The sequence below is a fragment of the Pleurodeles waltl genome, chromosome 10 (assembly GCF_031143425.1).
Source record: "Pleurodeles waltl isolate 20211129_DDA chromosome 10, aPleWal1.hap1.20221129, whole genome shotgun sequence".
NCBI classification, from domain to species: Eukaryota; Metazoa; Chordata; class Amphibia; order Caudata; family Salamandridae; genus Pleurodeles; species Pleurodeles waltl.
The window spans coordinates 31,082,478-31,104,701 of NC_090449.1; the positions used below are offsets into that span (position 1 = coordinate 31,082,478).

The window sequence follows — 22,224 nt, forward strand, 5'->3', positions numbered from 1 at the left end:
TCCTGCTTCACTACAGACTCATACTATCTGTTACAGAAATACTGCTGACACTGGACTGATCCTCACTTTTCCCTGCTCCTCCTTGTGTGCCACTTGCAATAAGTGATGCTGGGAATGTTTCCACAGCATTAGTAACTTGAATGAGTCCAACTTGTAAGCTCACAGTGGGGCATGACAATGTGTAAGTGGCATGCATAAGGCGATTAAGCAACCTACATAAGCCATGGATACGTGTTGAGTAATGACATTCCCTACGTCTTTGACTCAGGTTATCCTGATGTAATTCTAAACATAAACTCTTCATCAATGGAATTCCGGTTTTCAGTAAGAGTGTTGGCAACGTTTGTAAACCAGATTTAGGCCCTCATTAAGACCCTGGCGGTTGGTGATAAAGTGGTGCGATGGGGGAGGACAGACAAGGTGGGAGAGGACACAGGGGACATGTGCATGGATGTTTTGGAGGTGTCTGCCGGTGAGATGAGGGTTCTGCTTGGTGTGGTGATGATGCAGGTAGTGGATGATGATGTAGTGCATGCAGGTTTGAGTGTGGACGTAACTGGGTGGGAGTTGGTGGATGAGGAGGAGGAGGAGGTGGGGGAGACAGTGGAAACAGAGGATGTTGTTGTGCCTGCAAATTAATGTTGTTTATGTGAGTGCCTGTGGGATGAAGTGTGGTGCTTGTGTTTGCCTGTGACACTCTTGGGTGTTTTCTTGTGTGCATGCTCGTCTGGCTGTGTGCTTGAGGAAAATGGGACTGGGAAGTGGTAGTTGGAGGGGGGACGGTTGGAGGGGGGGAAGAGTTGGAACAGGGACAATGGCTGCCATCAGAGAGGAGGCCAGAGCCTGGATCGATCTCTGTTGGGCCGCCAATCCTCCGTGAATGCCCTCCAGAAATGCATTAGATTGCTGCATCTGGGCTGCCAGCCCCTGGATGGCATTCACAATGGTTGACTGCCCTACAGAGATGGATCTCAGGAGGTCAATAGCCTCCACACTCAGGGCAGCAGGCTCACTGGGGCAGGGCCTGAGGTGCCTGGGGCGAAGGAGATGCTCACCCTCCTGGGTGAGCGGGCACGGGTAACTCGCTGAGGGGCTGCTGGGAGGGTGGTGCTGGTACGGGGGTGGCGGCTGTACCTGTAGCTGGTGTGGTCACAGAAGTGTCCGCCACCACCAGGGAGCTCCCATCGGAGGAGGTATCTGAGTCTGTATTGTCCCCTTCAGTCTCCACCATAGTGCTCCCCTCACCCTCCATCCCACTGGTGCCCTCAGCGTCGGTGGACTCTGCCTCCTGGGTCCTGTGGGATGCAGCTCCCTCCGCCAGATGATGCTAATGCACATAAGTACAGGATGACAAAACAAGAAAGGGGGGGAGAGACAAAGGATACACTGGGTCAATGACTGCAACAATACCACCGTTTCCGTACACAGCACCCTCACACACAGGGAACAGGCCTTAGCACTATGCATTGCAATACCAGTGATATTGCTAGCCACCAAGGCATGAGGAGGAGCACACACCGCCAAATGCAGTACACCTGGGACCCACGCAGCCCTGACCAGTAGTGGATGCTAACAGCTAGGCAGGCAATATTTCCCCTTCAGACCCATAGCCACCAGAGGACCTGCGCTGCTATGTCTGGCCTGGCCTAGTGGCACCCACTGACACACAACCACCACCCGGATACTACCCCACCAGACATAAGTTGTAATGATAGCCACTGTACTCACCCCCTTGTGGCTACTGTGATGCCCTCAAGCGCCCATCCAGCTCTGGATAGGCCACTGCCAGTATGCGGGCCAACAGGGAGGTCAGGGTCCGACGGGCACCACTTCCTCGTTGGGAGGGCATCCCCAGCTGGGCCTCCATAGTCTTCCGTGCCCAGCGTCTCAGGTCCTCCCACTGTTTGAGTCAGTGGGTGCTCCGCCTGCTGTAGACCCCCAGGGTCCGCACCTCCTTGGCGATGGCACGCCATATACCCTTCTTTTGATGGGCCCTGACCTGAGGAGGCAATACAGACAGGAGAACACCATTAGACAAACAGTCCAGCCAGCAACACGAATGGCCACCATACCCGTTTCCATCACTACTGGCACACACATAGCCCAGCACTCAACATGTACCCAGCCAAGGGAACATCCCTCCCCACTTTCACGATGCCTTCACACACACCTCCATGCATTCATGCCACAAGCATCGTGCCCAGTGTACTCACCTGTTGGTCTAGAGGCCCATACATCAGTCCTTACTGGGGTAGGACCCCATCCACCAATCTCTCCAATTCCTCTGAAGTGAAGGCTGGGGCCCTTTCCCCGGTCACACGAGCCATGGTAGGTTCCAGACACAGGTCACAGTAGCACATGCAGTGTAGGTCCTCTCCTATGGAAGGTGAGAAAACAAGTGAGGAATCAGATAGAAAATGGTGGTCACCTCAGCAGCGGTGCATACCGTCACCATAGATCACCACTGGCCACTGTACCCCATAGGGCCCAGTTATAACCAATCAGGAATTGCACAGCGGTTCCTGACCACCTCCCACCGCGGCGCACAACGTCAGAGGAATTACCCCACTTCCACCTGTCCCTCCACACAGGACAGGTGGACGCCATTGGGGGGAGGGGGGGGGGAATTGGCAGGAAATGGAGGGGGCAGGCCTATGGAATTATGCTGCGTCACAGGAGAAATAGGTACATACTTGACAAATTACTGTCCCATGACATGTTTGCACATTGCGGACTACTGTTGTGGCTCCATTGTTCAGTTTGTGAGCCTCCTCACTCTTTTGTCCCTTAGATACCTACCGCTGCGGATGAATAGGAGATGGAGACATATCCCCATATACAGACCCCTGGTGGACTTGGCTACACTGGAGGACAGGCACATTATCCTCACCTATAGACTGGACAGGGCCACAATCACAGAGCTGTGTGCCCAATTGGAGCATAACCTGATATCTGTCATCCGTCACCCCACTGGGATCCCCCCTCTTGTGCAACTGCTAGCAGTGCTCCATTTCCTGGCAACTGTTTTTTTCCAAGTGACAGTGGGTTTGGCAGCAGGAATGTCACAGCCAATGTTCTCAATAGTGCTGACAAGAGTGTGTCTGCCATGATTAAACACATGTACAGCTACATAGCATTCCCCCAGGTTGAGGATTTGGCCACTAGGAAGGCCGGCCGAGTTTTATGCAATGGGACATACCCCCAATATAAATGGCGCAATTGACGGGACACATATTGCATTTGTACCCCCTCCTGCCAGAATGAACAGGTGTTCAGGAATCGTAAGAGTTTCCACTCTATGAATGTGCAGATGGTGTGCTTGGTGGACCAGTATATCTCCCACGTCAATGCTAAGTATCCTGGGTCGTTGCATGATGCCTTTGTCCTGAGGAATAGCAGCATCCCAAAAGTGATGGGCTAACTACAGAGGCACAGGGTGAGGCTAATAGGTGAGCCCTGGTTCCCACCCAGTTTATGTTGGTGTATGCCTATGGTGTTGGCCACATAGTATAGTGTGTGGCTAAATGCTGTCCCACAATATTTTCAGGTGACTCTGGTTACCCAAACCTATCATGGTTGCTGACCCCTGTGAGGAATGCCAGGACAAGGGTAGAAGAACGTTATAATGAGGCACATGGGCGAAACAGAAGGATCATTGAAAGGATCTTTGGCCTCCTGAAGGCCAGGTTCTGGTGCCTCCATCTGACAGGTGGATCCCTGTGCTACTCACCCAAGAAGGTTTGCCAGATAGTAGTAGCATGCTGCATGTTGCACAACTTGGCCCTCAAACAACATGTGCCTATTCTGCAGTAGGAGGAGACTGGAGACGCCCCTGTGGCAGCAGTGGAGCCTGTGGACAGTGAGGATGAGGAGGCAGAGGATGAGGATGTGGACAACAGAGCATCTGTAATCCGTCAGTAAACACAGGTGAGACAGTGCAACTTTACATTTCAATTGTCTGGTTGTATTCTGTGTGGTATTGGCATGCTGGTATTTACCAATTCTATGCCCACTTACTGTTACCTCTGGCTATCGCCTTTGCAGATGTTGGTGATTTGACAAATACTCCTGGTGGGATCACAACACAGCCAGCTACAGGTCATCGATTCTATGCTTATGCAATTTACATCAAAGGGTGTTTATTGAAGTGCTAATATATAGAGGGTGGACGTGCAATGGAATAGGGTAATGATGGAGGAAAGTCCAGGGTATTGTTCCAGTCTATTCGTAGCACAGGTGCATTGTCCAAGGGGACATAGGAAGGGGAGCAATGGCAGTTCAAGGTGGACAGGGTGACTGAGTGGGACACTAGGGGGACAATCAGGATAGTCTCATTTTCTGGCAGTGGTCTTGGCAAATGTCTCTGGCTCGGTTACAGGGAATGTTTGCGGGTGGTTCACCTTCTGCAGGGGGAGGGGTGCTGGTGGCCTGTGAGTACTGTGGCGGGGCCTCCTGGCCACTAGTGGCAGCGGAAGTGGAGGGCTGTTCAGATGACTGGATAGTGGCAAGAGCCCGCTGGTGTGACACTGCCTCCCTCATAATGTTGACCATGTCTGCCAGCACCCCTGCTATGGAGATCAGGGTGTTGTTGATGGCCTGCAAGTCCTCCCTGGTCCCCCGATACTGTCCCTCCTGCAGCCGCCTGTTCTCCTTCACGTTGTCTAGGATCTGGCTCATCGTGTCCTGGGAATGTTGATAGGCTCCCAGGATCGCAGTGAGCGCCTCCTGGAAAGTCAGCTCCCTGGTCCTGTCCTCCCCCTGGCGCACCGCACTCCTCCCAGTTTCCCTGTTGGCCTGTGCCTCTGTCCCCTGAACGGTGGGCCCACTGCCATTGACCCCAGGTCCCTGATCGTCTTGTGTGCGAGGTGTGGCCTGGGGTCCCTGTAAAGGTAGGCACACTACTGATTGACGTGTCCTGGGGACAGAGGTGTGGGTACGCTGGGTGGGTGCTGTGGTGGTGTTTCCTGATGGGGGAGGCTGTGTGGTGGTCTGTGACTGGGCAACCGGCTGTCCAGTGGTCCCTGATGGGCCAGGTAGATCGTCCAAATCCTGAAGACCAGAGTTACTGTCATCACTGTGGGCCTCTTCTGTGGGGGGGGAGCGGGGGGGGGACTGGATAGTCCTGGCTGGCACCTCCTCTCCAGTGACATTGGCTGGGGTACCTGTGGGGATGTAAAGGATGTATTATGCTTCATGTGTATGACATATTGTACATCCCTGGCTTCCCCTTTATGGTTGGTGTTGCCCTGCCAGTCTTTACCTGTGTATGTTGGTGCATGGTGGGATTGTTAGTTTACCTAAGCTGTGCATGCTTTATTGATGGGTGTCCATGCAGGGCTGTGAGGGGTGTCCATGCATTGGTACATCATGCAGGGCTGGGCATTGGGATTAGAGAGATGTGATGGTGGAGTGTGTGGATGTAGTGGGGTGATGGGAGTGAGGGTAAAGGTATGTGATGGCATGCAGGTAGGGGGGTGATAATTGTTGAAAGTTGACTTACCAGAGTCCAGTCCTCCTCTGACTCCGGCCAGGCCCTCTGGATGCAGTAATGCCAGAACTTGCTCCTCCCATGCTGTGAGTTGTGGGGGAGGAGGTGGGGGTCCACCGCCAGTCTTCTGTATGGCAAGCTGGTGTCTTGATGCTATGGAACGTACCTTCCCCCGTAGTCGTTCCACCTCTTCCTGAGGTCGTCCCTTGTTCTTGGGTGCTGTCCCACGGCGTTGACCCTGTCCACGATTCTCCGCCATAGCTCCATCTTCCTGGCTATTGATATCTGCTGCACCTGTGCTCTAAATAGCTGTGGCTCTACCATGATAATTTCCTCCATCATGACCCATAACTCCTCCTCAGTGAAACGGGGGTGCCTTTGTGGTGCCATGGGTGTAATGTGATGAGTATTGGTGAGGGTGTGTTTGGTGATGTGTTGGGGTGTGTAAAGTGGGGTGCGTGAGGGATGTATGGGTGTATGTGGTGTGTGTATGTAGTTGTAGCAGTAGTCTTGTTGTCAGTCTAGGGCCAATGAATTGTATTCGTAAGGGGTTATGGGTAATGTTTGTGTGTGTTTTATAGTGGTGTGGGTGTGGTGTGTGTTGTTTGAATTGGCCAATGTAGTGTTGTTTGTATATGGGTGTCCATTGTAAGCGCGGCGGCATGTACTGCCAATGGTTTACCGTCGTTGAATGTCCGCCATGGTGATTTGTGGGACATAATGTGATGGCGTTGTTCTGTTGGCGTAACGGTGTGGGTTTTGATACCGCTAGTTCATCACTGGCCTCTGGGCTGGCAAATTTGTGTATGTGGCTGTATTCTGTCGGATTGGTGTGTGTGTGTGCCATTATATGGTTAACGGATATCCGCCACCGTAAGTTGGAAGCAGTCAGAGTGAAGGTAAGCAGGATTTACCGCCAATGTCATGATGAGGGCCTCAATGTTTTCTCCATGGTACCAATTACTGATTGACAAGTTTTGTTTTTGTTTTTGTTTTAAGCACTTAACCTTTTGCATGGACGCCTCCTATCCACCAAAGATTTGCACATTTTCTGCACTCTTCACCAAACTATGACAGGATTCCGTGTTAACAACACGTTGAGTGCAATCTCCAAATCTTCCCCACAGTTGTCTTGGCCTCGCTACAGGTCCATGGATAACACCATGTGCTTCTTTTAACGCCGTCTTCAAATGACTGTGTACAATTTATAACCCAGGGACTCACAGTTTTAACATGGGTTGTTGGCTGCCAAAAGAAATGGGTATTTGAGATTTATCACAGCCCTCACCTTCTGAAACATCACTTCCTTAAGCAGGGATACCTGTTTGAAAATGGATTAAAACATTTATTTTTGCATACAGTAATCTATGGTTTAAAATGTTTTGGTTTGTTGGCGAAAATAAATGTATATCACATCAACCTAATGCTCATTTGTTGTAAGTACATCTCCCATAATGCACTATGAAAGTAAACTTAATTTATGCTGTAAGCTACTATATTGAATACATTAGTTATTTAAAGACACAAGAACCTTAAAGGCTGTTTAAAAGTATTCGTTTTTTTACAAAGTCTGAAAAAAAGAAAAGTATACTATAGATTCAACATTACACTTACCTTGAGAGGTTTCTGGAATCCACAAACAGATTCATGCTCCAGGTAGTTTAAACCAGTTCTACAATTGCAGTAGGTGGGGACTCCTCCAAATTCTCCGGCCTCACTTAGCTGGCTTGCCACTTTCTCTTTCATCCTGGATCTGAGATCATACCATCACTTTCAAATTTCTTTGAGAGATCTCTGGGTCACTCCAACAGAGTTGATCTTGTCTTGTATTGCTTGCCAAATATTTTTCTTTTGAGATTCAGGAACTATAAGAGTTGTTTTACCAAACAGTTCATCATGATGCCCAATACACTCCTTGGACAATATTTCCAGTTCTTTTTCTGAAAATTTTAGTTTGCGTTTGGTGGCCCAGCTTTCTTTTTGGTGTCCTTTCTTGCCATTTTCATAATTTGGAAGTGTGGATGGCAAAGACTCAGGAAGATTTCTGTTTGATACTTAGCTCTAGCTCCTGCATGAGTACTCTCCAGTGTTCAACTGAGCATCAATTCCTGGTTTTAAGGTTATCAGTCAATTGCAAAAAGCGATGTTTACTAATTGTAAGCAGTTCACAATTTAAAAAAATCACAAAATGCCATTACTTAAATAGTGTACAGAATGAAAAACAAATCGCAAAAAACGCAGATACTATTGTACATACCAAATAGGAATTCACACATTGCAATTCACAAAAAGAACAAGTTACTTAACTTCTGTAATGCTTTTTCTAATGGACTCAGTATCTACCTGCAGATTCCTCACCCTTTGCGCCAGCTTGGACCGGAAACCTTTTGATAACTCTCCTACATCAACAGAGGGTGTTGGTATATACACAGGTCAGCAAGCGGCACCGAGTGTCATCACAGGAGCCATAAGCTCCTGTTGACGAGCTGATGTCAGTTTCCACCTATTTTTTACGTGCCTTCAAGGCAAGCAGTTGAACTAGTAACAAAATTGCAAGAACAGTTTATAAACTCGAAATCAAAGATTCTTTACATATAAAAATGCATACTAAAAATGCATTAACAGATTCCTTTGTTGTATACAAAGAAGCAACGGGGAGAAGGTTGGATGGGTTAGGAATCCACAGAAAAAAGCATTGCCAAAGGGTAAATAACTTGCTCTTCTGATGGATACATTGACCTGCAAATTCCTCACTTTTTGAACAGAGTACTCAAGCTTTCCCACACTCAGAGGTGGGTACATGTCTGTCTATACCAAAAACATCTTGCAAAATAGAATGAGCAAAATAACTGTCCCTCCTCACTTCAGAATCTAAACAACAGTGTTTGCAAAAGTTTGAAGGTCGGCCCAAGTCACTGCTTTACAAATATCTTCTACATGGACTTTTCTAGTTAAAGCAGAAGTAGAAGATTTAGCTCTAGTAAAATGAGCATGAACATTATCAGGAGGATCTTTGTGAGCTACTGCATAGCAAATCATAATACAAAGGATGATCCATCTGGACAGAGACCTTTATGAACTGCCTTTCCTTACATTTTTCCGCCTCATCCCACAAAAGTTGGTCATCCAGCCTGAATTCACGTGTCCTGTCCACATAAAAACTGACAGCCCTTTTGAAGTCTTTTCTCCTCTATATTAGGATGGGGACAAGGATAGGGTAAACTAAACCAAATGGAAGGGATTGATCACTTTCAGCAGGAAGGCATCTTAATGTTAAAACTTTCAAGGGACAACTATGACAAAGGTTCAAAAGTAGAACACATTAGATATGCAAGAACTAAACTAAGATCCCACTGAGGCATAATGAAAGTGTGGTGGATATTTATTACGGGAGGATATTTATTTAAGTCCCTTAATGAACCGTAAAACTATAGGAGACTTAAACAGAGAAGATTCATCTGGTAAACAGAGAAATGCTGAAAGGGTAGACAAATAGCCCTTAACTGTGACAACTGCACAGCCTTGCTGAGCCACAGAGCACAAAACATAAAATATCAGACAAATGGGCTTTAAAGGATTTAATGAATTATCTTCACACCACCTAACAAATCTAGCCCATCTGCCAGCATAAACTGATCTGGTGGAGTGTCTTCTGGACGATACAATAACATCCACCACATCAGGGGGAAGTGAAAAAAACCACATTCAATCTCCAGGCATGTAGGTGCAGGTTCCGGATTTGGGGGTGTAAAACTTGCTCCTTTGACTGCAAGGGGTCAGCCCTGAGAGGGAGAGACAGCAGAGGGCACAGGGAGAGGTGAATAAGGTCAGCATAATACACCATTTGTGGCCCATCTGGGGCTATTAAGATTACTTGGGCCTGGTTGAGGCGAATATTCCTCAGCACCTGAGGAATAAAGGGTCTGGGAGAAAACGTGTAAAGCAACTGGGCGCACCAGCCCACAGAAACAAGTCCCCCAAGGCTCCCTGCACCGGATACTAGAGCCTGCAGAATGACGGGCAGTGCACGTTCTCTTGAGTGGGAAAGAGGTCTATCTGAGGAGCCCCCCATAACTGACAAATGTGTAGAACCACTTTCGGCTGAAAAATGCCACCTGGGACTGTACGCATACACGTTGACAATTCTGACCAAGTGATTTGCTCTCACACAAATCCAATGATCCTGAGCACAGGACCAGAGCTGTAGAGCTTTTCTACAAAGAAGTGACAACCCTACTCCCCCTTGCTTGTTGATGTACCACATCCCAGTAGTGTTGTGTCAAGACTTGCACTGACTTACCCCAAATGGCAGAGAGAAAGGCCTTGAGAGCCATATGTATCACCCGCAATTCCAACAGATTGATATGAACTAACTGTTCTTCTGGAGACCAAAGCTCTCTGATCTCCAGATCCCCCAGATGAGCTCTCCACCCTAGGGTGGAGGCATCCATTATAACTGTGGCCATCAGAGGAGTAGTGTGAAACGGCTTCCCTTCAAATAAATTGCCAGACACACTCCACCACTGAAGATCCACCGCAGTGCCTCTGGAGATCTTGACAGAAGCCTGAAAATCCCCACTGTACTAAAACCACTTCCTGAAGAGGCACCACTGGAGAAACCTCAAGTGCCAGCATGCATGGGTGACCAACAGAGTACAGGAAGCTAGCAGACCCAACAGACGCAAGACCTTCAGGGCTGGAACCATTGCTGATGAATGTCCAGAATCCTCTAAGGAAGAGGGAAAGAGCAACTCACAGTAGGGTCCAGTACTACCCCTATAAACAGGTTGCGCTGAGAGTTGATGGAAATCCCAGGCTGAACAACAACTGAGTCGTCACCTGCAAGCGAAGCAATACCAATTCCAGAGACTTAGATTTGATAAGCCAATCATCAGGTAGGGGAGTACGTGTATTCTCAGCCTTCGGAGATGAGCTACAAAGACTGCCATCACCCTCATAAAGAATCAAGGGGCGGAAAGAAGAACAAATGGGAGGACTGCAAACTGATAATGTTGAGACCCCCCCCCCATGAGGCAGAGGTACTTCCTGTACAACTGCAGAATAGGTATGTGAAAGTAAGCTTCTTCCAAGTCAACTGAAATCATCTAGTCTTCTTTTTCCAGTGCAATAAGCACCTGAGCTTGGGTAGCATTTTGAACTTTTCCTGTTTGAGAAACTAGTTCCAAATCCTGAGGTCTAGGATCAGATGAAAATGGCTGTCCTCCTTGGAAATCAGGAAATAACATGTGTAACATCTCTGACCCCCGTTTCTGTTCTTGATCTCCAAAAATCCAATGTTATGGATCTCCGCTGATGTAGAAAGTGGGATACCAATCTCCCCACTGGTATAGCAGGCTATAAGTTGGGAAAACGAGGGCTTATTTCTGGCAATGGTGGCGGAGGGGGAAGAGGGGGGAGGGGAACTGTTCATCGTCTATCCCTCCCATGCTCCCCGTTACTTCTTTTTTTTTTGGGGGGTGGGGGGGGCGGATTAGATGATGTCGCCCACAAAAAGAAAACCTTCTGCCAAAATCTTAGAATCTTTCAAATTGCCTGTAGTGCTTGGGATGATGTTGAAGACCCAAAGAACAAGCAATTGTCTTGCTCTCTTTAAAAAATTCTAGGCTTCAAAAGTCAAACCCATCAGAGCGTTTCCACATCTTGACAAAATCCAGGACCCCTAAATCATGCATGCCTTCTAATAGCAACCAAAGTGCTCATTGCTCTAGCCACTGAATCGGTTGTATCCAGCCCCGACTGTAAAACCTGGCGGGCTGCAGCTTAGCCATCACTCAGAAGCTCAGAAATATTTATCAGCCAATTTCGGAACCACAGACTTGACAGAATCCAACAGTGCATAAATGTAGAAGCCCAGCAAGTAGCGGCATGCTGTCCGATGAGAAAACCTTTTTGCAGACTGTTCCATTTTCTTGGACTCTCTATCTGCAGGCAAGGAAGGAAAAGATCCAGGAGTCAACTTTGACAAACATGGGGCCTGAACAACTAAACTCTCAGGCGAAGGATGAGAGGACTAGAGAAGAAAATCTCCTGCAGTTTACACCTTCTGGCTACTGGCCTAGAAGCAGCAGAGGCTGAATTTGGTTTTTGCCAAATTTTGAAAATTGGCTCTGTTAAGGTATGATTGAGGGATTGAAGGGTAAGACAATAATGAAGAATATTGGAGTACCTCAGTCAATATATTTGATTTAAGCACTGTAGTGGGAAGAGGCAAATCCAACATTTCCGCTGCTTTCCTTATAATGAATGGTATGAAGTGACTACTGGCAACGGAATGCCCTTTGGAGTCAATAATATCCATTTTGGAAACATATCCAAACCACTTCCCTCCCTCAACCCTTCGAAGTCTGGGTCCAATAAGGGCTGCACCACTATTTCAACCGTTTCCTCTTCTTGGAGATCTTTCTCTCCCCAAAAATATTAACCCTCTTCTGTGAGCTATTGGGCCTCTCTTCTCGACCTACGTTGCGGCTTCGGCGACATCAGCAAAGGTGTCAAAGAGGCACCGGAAATTAAGCTTGCAACGTCGGTACAGAGGTAGCCGGCGCCAGAAGAGTCATTTGCAGCACTGGTGACATCTCTACAGGTGGAAGGATCAAAGGAGATGGAATCCTTTTTCAGTAATGTCCACTGGCGCTGGAGTCGGCCAGGAAACCTGGGCTATCGGCATGAAGAGCATAAAAAGCACCTGCTGGTACGGTGTCAGGAAACCTCACAGAGAATACACCAAAGGACCCATGGGGCCTGCAGGCACCAGATGGAGTCATCATTCTACTGAAGATGCTAGCCATGGCATTAAAAAAATGACTAATATCCACCCTGGAGCTGGGTATATCTTGTCCTGCGGAGACTGAGGAACCTGATTCAAGACAGACTTAGAGTCCAGAGGCTAAGTGGAAGCTGGCCATGTCGCTGGAGCCAAAGGTGATGCCAGAAATGCTGCCGGAAATGGAGCCAGAGTGTCGTCCTGATGACCCTCCTCCAAAGACAAATGTGAAAACACTGACTTCGGTGACTTATCCTTCAAAAAGCAATGCTGTGAACCATGCAGTCGCCTCTTCTTATGTTTCTTCCTTGCAGACTTCGATGAATGAGACTTCAACCTAGGATGGGTTTTGCAATGGCTCCTTTTCTCAGTCTTGCTCTAGCCATGAACAGCTTCGCCTCTCTCCTTTAGAGCTTTTGGAATCATCTGTTGACAATTATAACAAGCGTCAACATCAAGATCCGACCCCAAGCACCAAAGGCAGATGTCGCAAGGGTCAGTAATAAGCATCTGACCCTCAACAGTCATTGCAGGGCTTAAATCCCAATTTTTGGGCTACTGACTTTATTCTGAATTTTTTTTTACTATATATGAAAAAACATCGAAAAACTCAACAATCCCCAACTGAGAATTCACGAAAACAGTTACGCGTCAAGGGTGGAAAAAATGGAAACTGACGTCAGCACCCCCAATGGGCTTCTTATGGCTCCAGTGACATTGTGCAGTGCAGCGTGTGGAGCCATGTATGTATCGATGCAGCCTGCCAACGTGGGAGGGCTATCAAAAAGTTTCCAGTCCAAGTGCACGGACATATTCAAAAGGTGAGGAATCCGCAGGAAGTTGCATCTATCAGAAATCACAATTTGGAAATTGCTATTCGGATGCTTCACACATCTGGCTTTTATTCTCAACCGTGGGATATCTTCCTGGAAGGATTGGATGCTGCTGAGGCTCTTTCCAACTTGATCAATGTCCCCCAACATGGAGGATTATTGCTGGAAAAACTAATTATCTCTGAGGGCACGATTTGTCTGAACTACACAACCCCTTTTTTCCCCTCATGTACACCTATCTAACCATGCCAGCAGGTTGTCCATTATGGAGAAGGTTGACATATGGGAGGGAGACTGTTGAATGTGGTGGAATCTCTGCAAAGCGCACTGCAGAGTGTGCACCATGCAGAGATTCCGCCACAAGTGTGGAGACTCTCCACCGCAGCAGGGACTGTGAATTGGGCCCTGACAGAAGATGAGAGTTGAATCTAAGTTGGAGGGTAGAGCAGGGGAGTTATCCGGGGTATCTGTAGGCTAAGTAGTATGTTCAGGAGAGTCCTGCAAATCGCATGCAAACATCAAAGGCTTTGTAGATGTTGTCTGGGAATATGCAATCCATAAGATTTCCATAGGAAGGAGTTTGCTGGCTGGTGCTGAGGTCTTTTTCAGCAGCAGCGACTTCCAACTTGGCAGCTTTTCTCCCAGCATTGCAGGCCATCCTCTGCTTGTGGAAGGTGAGGAATAATCGTTAGGTGAAGAACCATCATCAGAGGCTCCTCTTCACTAGGAGCTAAAAGAATAGGGTGACACAATTAGTATTTTTGACATTACAGATCATGTGTAGGTAGGCTTTAGAGATGTTGTATACTCTTTCAAAATTACAGATGACATTTTAGCAAAGAGAAATTAAACATTCAAATATTGTAACTTGTTAGTGGTCAATATAAGGTCGAAAAATAATAAATAACAAAGTCTTACCTGATTCTGCCACAGATGCTTTCTTTGTGGCTGGGCCTAAGATGTTAGCTGTAGAACCTGTGTCATTGAAGCCGAAAAGGGTGGTAGACATGTCATACCAGATTTAGCAGGTAGTGAAAATAATAATGGAAACAAATCAGTTTGGTGACAGTGGAAGTAAGGCTGAATATGGTAATTACACATATGATATCAAGGCACATAAAATAATGTAAATATGTGAAATTGTAACATCTGAGACAGATATTGGTCAGTTGGCATGTATTTTTATCATTGGGAAGGACTGTATGACACAAGAAGGGAAAAGCAGTGTAGTGGATCATTAGAGGAGTTTATTTCTGTAGCTGGTCTGCCATTTCGATTCCTTGGAATAGGCAGGCTATATATCAGGTCAGGATGTATGATGGAGAGGTCATGTTCACCAAGGAGGGTGAAATGGAGAAGAAATCCAAGTCTGCCTCTAGGAAGAGCCTTTGCAAATGAATCCTGGAGAATTTCTCCTTCACTCATCTCGTCTCCTCTTGACACTTTTTCTGAGGCACCCCATGGTGCATACCTCCAACCCCAATACACTGACAGAGTATGCCACCTCTTGCCACATGGCCACCATGTCTAACTACACTGAAGATGTATTGAGGCAGATCATGTAATACCAGGTAATGCTAAACAACAAAAGGTAACTACAAGGATTGTCTCTTACTCAGTGACATTGTGCTTCCACTTCAGTGGGTTGGTTGCCTTCTGGAGGCTATAGCGAATTGACAGGTCTGTGTCAGGAAGCGTAGTAATGAAGTCCAAGGTGAAGAAGGCAGAATATAGGGTGTGAGCTTTATTTACGTGCTTGCAAGATTTATGTTTATAAGGTGTGTGTATGTGATTTAGGCCAAGTGAACACCGTTTCCCTGTATCTGTCCATTATGAGTTTTCCATGCAAGTCCTCCACCTCGGTTGGAGAGATCTCCGACTATTGGTATACATCTAAACTATGGTCCATCTCTCATGTATGGGTGTGAAGACTTGTGAATCTATGTAACTGGTAAATTTATGTCAATGCCTGAGTCTGTGGGATCTCCATATGTAGATGCCCATCTCAGTGATGCCTTGTATGTTAAGAATATCTGCTGAGGCTTGCAAATAAAGAAGCTTCATGAGGAACATGAGATAGCCTTTTGGAATGGACTCTTTTGGGATTGGCTATACATGGTCATGTTCTTTTTTGTTATCTATTTTACTATGTTTAAAAGGAAATGTAGTGCTGTTTGTTGACTGCTATTGACAGTAGTTGAATCTAAACTTTTCTTCAAGATAAGGAAAGTAGGAAGGGTACTTTTTAATATTTTTTCAATGGTGTAATAGTTTTTCTCTCTCTCTGCTTGGTGAAATATGCCAATACCTTTTTAAGTGAACGCAGAACGGGTTACAAGCCCTTTGAACTGAGGTAATAACTATGAGGAATACAGCTTCCCAAGTCAAACATGTCAAGGAATGTTTATGTATCAGTTTGAAAGGAGGATAGGTGTATTTACAAAGGACAATGTTAAGAGCCAAGAAGAAAGGGCCTCCGACTGGTGGAAAACATTTCTTATACACTCTAGAAAAACCTTGATCACTAAACTCTGAAAAAAAGAGGTTTGTGAATATTGATAGCAATAGCTGCAAGATCTACCATATTCAACAAGAACCGATGCCCTGAGTTTGCCAAATGGAGAAAATGTAAGGAAGTACTGCCTCTTCCTGACATCTGAAAGCTACAAACATTTTCTTAATATATCAAATTCAGTATACCTACCACTTAAATGTATAGGACGTTTTGTTGAACAGGTGTGCAGCTTCTTTCATGTTTTATTTATACAGTCTTGGCGAAGATTCAGATACTCATACTCTAAGTACAGAAGCTAAGCAACTTAATTCAAAGATGGAAGGTTGGAATGCAGGACCTGGCCCAGAACTTGTGTAGGCGATCTGGTCTACACCGCAGCCTCCTGTGTAGTCCCTCTGACCAGTGCAGAACGTAGTGAATCTTCATAGCTATGAGGGTCATCCTGACTTTGGGGTATGTTACTTTGATAATGACCGATCGAATCAGAGGTATGGGAGGAAAGGCATATAAAAACTTCTCTGACTAATCTATTGAAACGGGATTCTACTTCGTTCTTGGTAGGTAATACTTAGAGGCAAAGTCTATGTATTTTCTGTTTCCTGCTTCTGCAAAGAGGTGTACTAATGAGGAAAGTCCTAATCACAGATGATGTGAAGCACTATATCACTCAATACACATGTATGGTTTTCTTGGAAAAGTAATCTGAGTAAGTCTGCCTCTTCATTCTAAACACCTGAAAGATTATCAACTTACAGGCGCTGCTACCACCTGCACCGCACCGCCAGTAGAACGCTGCCAGCCGTATTGTGAGCTGAAATACGGCCTGGCTGTGTTCTGCTGGCGGGGCGCTGCTGGCAGTAGCAGCACCCCTTTCCTGCTAGATGACCTCCTCGCCTAAGGTAAGTCGGGCGTCCGACAGGGGAGGGGGTGGGAGGTGTTCTGTGTCTGAGTGTGTGAGTGCGTGTGTGAATTCATCTGTGTGTGTTGTGTTGTATGCGTGGTTGTATGCGTGTTGTTGAATGCGTGTCAGAATGGTAAGTGAGTGTCTGCATGTCAGTGTGGCTGTGTGTAATGTGTGTATGTCTGGACGAATGGGTATGTGAATGCGTGTATGTCAGTGAATGAGTGAATGCGTGGTGCGTGTGTGTGCGTTTATGGGGAGAAGGGTGTGTAGGCGTGTATCGGACAGGGGATGTTTGAATGGGGGGGTGAAAGGGGGTGTTTGGATGGAGGGCGTGTCAGGTGAGTATTTGGGGAAGGGGGAGGGGGAGCAGGAATTCCCTGTCACCGGTAGGCCCCACCACCATGGTTTTTGTGGCGTTGCTAATGCCACGGAAGCCATGGCAGCAGGCCGGCTCACAATGACGCCGGTGGCACTCTGTGGGCCGCCAGGTCAGAGATTGACATCTCCAGTGGCTCATACCACCACGGCGGTATGAGTGGAGAAGTGGCGGGTTGGCTGCAGCCAACCCATCACCCTCAATGTGGCAGTATGTACCGCCAGCCTGTTGCCGGTCATACCGCCACATTAACCCTGGCTGTCAGTAGACCGCCGGGGTCATAATGATGACCAATATCTTCTATTTGAATGAATATGAAGAGCCAGTGAAAAGTAGTTTACACTCCAGATGGATGTTCACGAGGTCATCTGGTAGGTTCAAGAGGCCATACTGCAGGCGCTCAGGTGGCAGGAGGTAATCTATGGAGTCTGATTTATCCTTACACTTCTCCCTCTTGCACATCCGAGTCTTATGCTGGGTGGAAGAAAGGTTAACCGGTTCTGTGCCGAGGACGAAGATGAGTTACTTACCTGTAACTGTGGTTCTCCAGTATTGGTATCTTTCATAGATTCACATGCTTGAATCATTCCCCGTCGTCGAAGTGGGAGTCCCACGATACATAGAAAGCAATAAATAGAGATTTTTTTTAAAAAATTTTTTATTGAAGTCAATATGAAAAAACACCTTCAATTGTAGAACTATCAGCCTCTTTAGAAAGAGCCCAAATTTCAGCCAATCAGGCGTGACCACCCCTTTAGAACCCTCAGCACAGAGGCTCAGTCTCTCAGATTTCTCCGCACTAGAGATTACAGGAAAAAACCAAAGGAGGTGAGCCTCTCTGGGGAGGAGGGTGGGTCGCATGTGAATCTATGAAAGATACCAATACTGGAGAACCACAGTTACAGGTAAGTAACTCATCTTCTTCTCCAGTATTGGGGTATCTTTCATAGATTCACATGCTTGAATCAGAATAGCCAGCAGTAAGAACAAAAGTTTGAATCCTGTAACACCAATAGTATGCCTATGTATAATGCATGCTATCTGAATCTATATAGGCAATTAACCTTTGCAAATTAAGCGCTAACCATATTAGCTATATAAACTATCTATATATGTATACATCCATATATATATACATTTATATACATATATATATATATATATATATATATATATATATATATATATATATATATATATATTACATATACCTATACCCACACACATGAAACTATATACTTTAAATTACTCTTCAAACAATACAGAGAGGACGGAAGGTAAGAGGTTATTGGCTCACCTTATGCAAATAAATTACGCAATACCGCTTGTCCTACCGCAGCATCCACCTTGTCAGAAGCCTCTAGGCAGTAATGCTGGGTGAAAGTGTGAGCACGTGTCCATGTTGCCGCCCTGCAGATCTGGTTCAGAGAGACTCCAGCGAATAGAGCTGTTGAAGTGGATACCGCTCTAGTGGAATGCGCTCTGACACTGGATGATAATGGCTTCCCTGCCAACTGGTGGCACAACTGTATGGCGGAAGAGATCCAGCGCGCTATACTCTGTTTAGTGACTGCTTTACCCTTATTGAACTTTCCATAGCTGATAAATAATTGTTCAGATTTACATAAGCCGCTTGTCCTTTGAATATAAAATTTTAACTGGTTCTGTGCCTTGGACGAGATGATCTTGTCCAAGGCTACAGTTCCCCTGTGCCTTGGACAAGATCATCTCGTCCTAGGCACAGGGGAACTTGGGGGCGCGCTAGTGCGCCCCCGTGCACCCCCCTTCCCACCCCAGGCGGGGATGGAAGGGGAAGACCTTCCCCTTCCACCCCGCCCCCCCCCCACGGCAATCCGATGACGTCAGCGCGCGCACAGCGCGCTGATGTCATCTAGTGTTGCCGGCGCGCTGGAAGCCATTTGCTTCCAGCGCGTCTTCGGAGCAGGAGCTCTAAGGTGAGTCCTCTCCGTTTTTGGGGGGCGGGGGGGGTTAAGAAAACAGACATGGTGGGAAAGGAAAGGGTTTTTCCTTTCCCCCTGTGTCTGTTTTCTCAAGATTCCTGCTCCACGATCGCGGGCAGGGCCCGCGATCGTGGAGCAGGAATCTCCACTAGCCACCAGGGATTTTCTTTTTGGCGAAATTTGGGGGCGACCCCTTTGTTTATGTGTGTTTTTGGGGGCGACCCCTTGGGCAAGGGTCGCCCCCCCCCCCCCCCGGGGCAGATCAGACAATTTTTGGACGATCTGGCCGAGGGGGGGGGTGGGGGGTTGGAAGCACACTAGGTGCCAGGGATTGTGTTTGGTGTGTGTTTGGGGGCACCCCTTGGGCAACGGTCGCCCCCCTAAGGTGGGGAAAATTTGTATTGCCCATCTCTGCCCGTAATTTTGTAGGGCCATCTGCCCCCAAGGAGGGCAGAGACCACCAATACGGCAGGGATTTTTTTGTTTTGTGTTGTGCTGGGGGCACAGAGGTGTTGCCCATTTCTGCCCCCCTTGGGGTCAGATTGGCCAATTCTTTTACGCCCATCTACCCCCGAGGGGGGCAGGATCCACTTAGGTACCAGGGACAACTTCTAAGTTCTTGGTGGTGGGGTGTTTGTCAACTGGCAAAGTATTTGTATTTCTGATTATAACAATTTATTTCTTCTTTTTCTTCTAGTTCAACGCTTTTGCTTCCTTTGCTGTGGATCTTTGCGGTTTTGGCAGTAGTTGTCCTGTGGTTTGCATAGTTGCATGTTTTAGGTAAGTGAACGCAATTTACTCAAAGGAGTATTGTTGACATGTTTGTAGGTGGTGTACTAAATGCAGTATTGTGTGTTTGACATTGTCCTTAGATTTGAGCACAGTGGTGTTTGTGTTGTCATATGTCTAAAATGCTTTTTTCTTTTTAGTGGGATATCATTGGTGATTGCTGTCTGTGCAGAGTAGTTGCTTGGTGAGTAGCTATTTCAGGCAACTGTGTGGTATCGTTTTTTGTAGTACATAACTCTTTGTGATAAAGCTACACTTTGTTTATTACTTATTTTAGTGCTAGTTGTTGTTGGCAATCCATTTGTTGTTAGGATCATGGCTAGCCGCAAAGTGACCGCTCAGCAGGTTGTTCGCAAGCTCTTTGAGTCGTCTTCAGACCATGATTACGACACTGACTCTGCATCTGAGGCAGAGGAGGAAGCAGGAGATTCTGGAAGTGAGTTTTCTGTCGGAGAGTATTCTTCTGATGAGGAAGCTACTCTCAGTGCAGATAAAGGGCCTGTGTTAGAGGAGGACATTGATGTGCCAAGAGTGCAGCAGCCTGGGGCTTCAGGGTTTCCCATTGGAAGACCTGACACCTGGATTGCCCCAAACATGGAGCAGCCACAGTTACCTGCATTTACTGGTCTCCCAGGGTGTAGAGTTAATACGGAAAACTTTCTGCCTGTCCATTTCTTTCACTTGTTTATGGACGATGTATTTTTGGAAGAGATTGTGGAGCAGACAAATGTGTATGCAGAGCAATATTTGCGGGACAACACTGCCAGACTTAAGCCTCAGTCTAGAGCTACTCATTGGGTTCCCACATATCTGGAAGAGATGAAAAGGTTTTTAGGTTTGTCTTTTTTGATGGGGTTGATCAGGAAGCCGTCACTGGCTTCTTATTGGTCTACTAGTCCCTTGATGGCAACTGCTATATTTCCTGCAACTATGACACGTAATCGGTATTTGCTGCTTCTTCGTATGCTGCATTTTGTAGACAATGCTTTAGCCTTGCCACGAGATCACCCTGATTGTGACCACCCTTTTAAGATTAGGCCTGTCCTTGATCATTTTGTGGATCGGTTTTCAGAGGTCTATGTCCCAGGCAAAGAGATAAGTGTGGACGAGTCTTTGGTCCTTTTCAAGGGGCGTTTAGTTTTTAAGCAGTACATTCCTAGTAAGAGGGCACGGTATGGGATTAAATTGTATCTGCTGTCAGAAAGCAGTACAGGATATGTGTATAATTTCCGGGTCTACACTGGTAGGGATTCCAGTATTGACCCTCCTGGTTGTCCGGCCACTTTTGGAGTTAGCGAAAAAATTGTGGGGGAACTTGCTAGACGGCTGTTTAACAAAGGTCACCATTTGTACGTAGATAATTTCTACACTGGAGTGCAGTTGTTCAAGGAGTTGTTTAGGGTGGACACTGTTGCTTGTGGCACAATCCGTTCTAACAGGAAAGGCTATCCAAGGGAGCTTGTCTGTAAAAAAACTTGAGGGGACAGTGCAGTGCCTGTGCCTTGCGGAATAATGAGCTGCTAGCTCTGAAATTTTCAGACAGGAGGGATGTGTACATGCTATCGACCATCCATGATGAGAGTACTTCCCCTGTGGCTGTTTGGGGTCAGGTTGCGGAAGTGCGCAAACCTGCGTGCATTTTGGACTACAATAGGCACATGGGTGGTGTTGATAGAGTAGATCAGAGGTTAGAACCTTACACTGCTCTTCGTAAGTCATATGTGTGGTATAAAAAGTTGGCCCTACATTTATTTCATTTGGCAACTTTTAATGCCTTTATTGTATACAAGGATTGTTCACCCGAGTCAAGGATGACATTTGTTAAATTTCAGGAGTCGGTGATAGAAAGCCTTATTGTGGTGGAACCGGCAAGAGTTCCTAGAGTAAAAGTGGTGGAGGATGTGGCTAGATTGAAAGATCGGCACTTTCCAGATCACATTCCTCCCACTCCCAAAAAAGACATGCCCACAAAGAAATGTAGAGTATGTGCCCGGAGATCAATCCGGAGGGAGAGCCGGATGTACTGCCCCGAATGCCCTTCAAAGCCTGGGCTGTGTGTGCCCAGCTGTTTTAGAAGTTACCACACAAGGAAAAACTTTGGGGAAATACCGTGAGCGTAAGCTGTCTGTTTTATATTTTAATATGTTTCACGTTTGGCATCTGTTGTGTATTTAGTTAGAGCTTTTGTGTTTGTAGTTTTGTGCTTATTTTATAATTAGTAGTTTCTTTGTTGTTTATAAATAATAAAAAAAGTGATTGCGGTGTCCGTGGGGTGGCGCTTGGCTGGCGGTGTGCGTGGGGTGGCGCTTGGCTGGCGGTGTGCGTGGGGTGGCGCTTGGCTGGCGGTGCCAGCCAAACGGCAGTCCACACTCCCATCAGCTGGTGTGATTCTTGTATCAGGCATGTGGGCGTATGTAAGTGATGGGCCCTTGAGTGGCGCGGTCTGTCGATGTGAGTGTTGTAATGTGCTGGGCCCGTGGCTGGCGGTGTGAATTGTCTTGTGCGTGTCATGTATGAAAGGTGTGTGAATGGACTGTAAAGCGGTTGGTGCCTTGTCGCGGCTTTACAGCTCAC

General features: G+C 46.9%; 1 protein-coding gene across 1 annotated transcript in view; it reads right to left on the minus strand.

Moving 5' to 3' along the window:
* Nucleotides 1–22,224, minus strand: part of SYCE1 (synaptonemal complex central element protein 1) — a 439,580-nt gene that overhangs the window by 340,832 nt on the left and 76,524 nt on the right. The gene's annotated exons all lie outside the window — the stretch shown is intronic.